Genomic DNA, 4,073 nt, shown 5'->3' with positions numbered 1-4,073 from the left:
CTGCTCTCCCTCTCCCATCCTCTCCTTTCCCCTTCAACAGGGAATTTAGGCTTTCAGTTTCTGGAATTTTTGCCTGCTGGTGATAGATTTTGTCTTCGTTGTACAGATGTTTGATGTTTATACTTACATACTTTGGAAGGCTGCCTTCTCTTTTCATATTATAGGTTGTACATTAGCCAGACATCTTGCTATTCTTTTTTTCTGCAGCTAACTAATTGATTGATTGTTTGCAGTACAATTGTTGGCAAGGGAAAAGAACTCAATTAATTAATTGGTAAACGAACACACAAAATAACAGATGTTTGAAACACAGAAAACCAAATATAATATACTTCCTTTAAATGAATAAACAATGTGCGGGAAAAAATAAATCAAACATGCACAATTCCCTACCCTGCTGCTTTCAGGAACATGGTCTTTTGTCTCAAAACTCATCCAACCAGAAGGTGGTTTCTATTCTCCAGAATCACTGACTCAGATGATGTCTGCCTTTGACAAGAGTGCATTCACCATGACGGGGGGCCATTTTTGCCTCAAATCTACCTTAAGGGTCTCGTATTGAGGCTGACCTAAGTCTCACAAATTATTTTTATGTAATATCTCTGGGATATGCCTTTCCTAACTATGTTTCCAGCTAAAATTATTCCAGCTTATTGTCTCCTTTCTAAATTAATAAATTAATGTCTAAGAATAAATTATGCCTTGACAAAAAGATCATATGTGTTTTTGTGTAATGTAGGGTTTTTGTGTCATATATGTGTTCAGGAAGATATGCTTTATAGCTGTGTTAGTTTGTCTTAGAAAAATATCAGCTCTCTGGGCTGCACCTTAGCTATGAAAATTTGTTATAGTCCAAAACATATTCTCTGACATCTTTTATCTAACATAATTTTAAACAAGACTTTGCACCAGTCCAATATAAGAACATACTATTCATAGGTAATCCTATGTCCTCAGAAGCACGCTTTTAAATGAAAGCAGTATTTTCAATACAGACGTGGCTTGCTTCCTGCTGTAAAAATGCAGTAGAGATAACCTGATTACAGGCTTCTGTTACATTCTGTTCATACAGATGAATTTTTATCTTTTTTGATTTTTTGTGGATGTCACTGTTGCTTTAATCATAAAAGATAAAAATGGTGGAACAAATGACCAGAAGAGGTGGTACTACAAGCTCATTTTACAAATGACCAGAAGAGGTGGTACTACAATCTCATTTTGATCCTCAGCAATTCTGTTTAAAGACAGAGTGTAAGTCCCACTGAAACTTATGAGAGTCTTTCCACTAACCTCAGTGGGAGATAATCTGGTTTAACATTTTCAGTATAAGTAATTAAAGTACCTGAGGCCTTGATGTAGGTTGTATGTCAATCTAATTATACAAGTGTAGCTATTTTCTGTACTATTTTACACATAGCTCTAAAGGTATAATTTTCTACATGGGCATTAAAATTCTGCTCAAAGAAAAATAAACCAGTAACAGCTCTCACGTTAGCTGCATGCTTTGCTATGACTTAATTGTAAATCAAAAACGTACCCAGAACTAGAATAAGAGTACAGACTTGGGGGTTTGTAGTAATGCAACCATATTAGAATAAATGTGCACCCCCAAAATTTTCCATGTAGATAAATCCTTTTGCATAGGCACTCCAGACTGAGCCAAGAAGGAAGATAAAGATTAATCATTACAAATCCTAAGTTTTAGGGGCACTACCATCTATGACAATTTTTCTCACTTAGTTTGCAATGTCCCTATACACAGCAGATCAAGTGATACTGAGGGGAAAAGCACCTAGCTCCAAATGCAGGGAAGAACCCAATCATGCTAGGAATCACGTCAGACTGCTAGCATAGCACTGTGCCCTAATGTATATACCTGCCTTCCAGTAAAGCTAATGAGCTCAGCCACAGCATAGGGTCACTGTGAACTAGACCTGGTTCGTGTCTTACTGGCTCAACACATGAGCAAGGCACACCACCCCTGTGCCCATGGCTTTCCTTACAGACACACTGTTACAGCTGCAGGGGACTTCAGCAGTTCCAGGGTGAAGTGCGAATCTAAGCAGGTGCTCTAGGGTGCTGCAGGTGAGCTTAGAAGACATAATTTGGCTCAACCGGCTATAATCATAGTGAGTGTAAAGCCTTGTGAGCACAAGGACATTATTATGAAGTAAACCAAGGTGACAGCGGAAAACCAGAAGAGCTATTCTGAACTGACTTCAGGTGCAGATCTTCCATTCTGGGATACAAGTGCACCCTCACCACTCAGCTCAATCCCCATCCAAAGAAAGCTCACTTGAAGGAGCTAGGAAAACTGAGTTCAAGTCCGTGAAAACAGTCAGAATAACTGGGATTGCATTGTAAGCTTACTCCACAGTACTTCTCGATATTAAAAGATGAATGTAGTCTTAATTTACTACAACAATACTGAATAAAGCATATGCTGCAGCATCTTGTTAATTGGTTAAACAATGCATGACTTTATATCCTGTCAGCCCAGTCAATGTCAGGGTTGGTTTTTTTAAACCACATTCATCAAAGGTAGCATGGAAGGGTCTTGCCTGCAAGCCAGAGCTTGCGACTGTGGCCCTCATCTCACTGCAAGAGAGGGAGACTTTAGCTCTTTAGACACACCTCTTCTAAAGTATTTAACACTTACATATGTTTAGATTGTTTGGAAAATTGGTTTGAAGCCCAAATTTACAAAGGTATTACAAAGAAGTATCTGGCTTCTATTCCATTTCCTTGGGAGTCCGAAGACTAAATACCTTTGGGAATTCGGGCCTCAGGTCTTTTTTAAAAATGTTTTCATTGTGTCTGATCTAACATTCAGTTCCTCCTCAAGGCTAAGAAAATTAAAATTCTAAATGTTACTTAGGTGTCACCTGTACATTGTCAATGGCAATACTATTAAGCTTATCTGAGGCAGTGGATGAACTGGAAATCTAACCATAAAGACAGAGGTGGAAAAGAGGAGTATGTTGTCTAAACATTTCTCTGCCAGTACAGGATTGTTTCATATGCCATATTTCCTGCAATGTGATGGAACATGGTTAAACTATTAATTCACTCCAGATAATTCCTAACACTCTTTATTATTTAAATTGTGTAGTCCAAGAGGTTTACATTTAAAAAATCAAACTATTGTACCAATAAACTAAGATTTACAGTGTGTCCAGTATGAAACTTTCTGTGGCAGTGAACAGAAGTATGATGTGCTGTGGCTGGGAGACTGAGGGAAGGGTTTCCCTCTGGAGACACACAGGCCATCTCTCTGCTCTCTACTGCATTCTGCTAGCATTCAGAGCTGACTGAAGCTGCCTTAGGCTGCCAATAACACTGGGTTTTATACTGGTGATCATTGTAATAATGCACTTGCAGGAAATTTTCAGGACTTAAATAGTTTCTGCAGAAATACTTTACTCACTATTACCTCTCACCCAGGCTCCAAAATAAAATGAGACATATAGGTCAGTTCTCTCTTGGCACAACAATGTTGCCCCGGAGCAGCGAGCCAACTGCAGCAAAAACTGCCCATGAAATTCTTGGCTGCAGCACGAAGAGGAAAATAATGTGGAAATTGGGGAAGACACACACAGATACAAAATGATGATGTTGTCTGAAATTTTTGAGAAAAAAGTTTGAAAGGAAACAATCAGGGAGAGTGGGGTGCTGGCCAGCCAGATTCAGGATGTGTCACCTCTCAGAGACCTAGCTGATCCTCCGAGCTGAAAACATCTTCTGAAAAGCTTCGCTTAAGACTTGAAAGCAAAATACATAATGGTGATGTCAGGCAGCTCCCACCATCCTCTTCGCATTAAACCTATTCAAAAAATCGACAGAAGGAAGGTCTCGGGTCTGAACGGGAAACTCAAACCGCTCCTTTCCCTCAGCCTCTGCCACCCCACCTCCCTCAGCCTCTCTCCCCTCTGTCCTTCCCGCTCCACCCGGGGCGAGGCTTTCCGTCCGGGGGCCCGCGCCCTGCCTTGCCTGTCTCAAGCCCAGGGCTGCGGGCTCTAGCGCGAGGCTGCGGGGGCCGGGCCGGCGCTGTGGGGCCGGGCCGGCGCTGTGAG

The sequence above is a fragment of the Aptenodytes forsteri genome, unplaced genomic scaffold (genome assembly GCF_000699145.1).
Source record: "Aptenodytes forsteri isolate BGI_AS27 unplaced genomic scaffold, ASM69914v1 Scaffold8, whole genome shotgun sequence".
Lineage (NCBI taxonomy): Eukaryota > Metazoa > Chordata > Aves > Sphenisciformes > Spheniscidae > Aptenodytes > Aptenodytes forsteri.
This window is presented reverse-complemented; position numbering follows the sequence as displayed.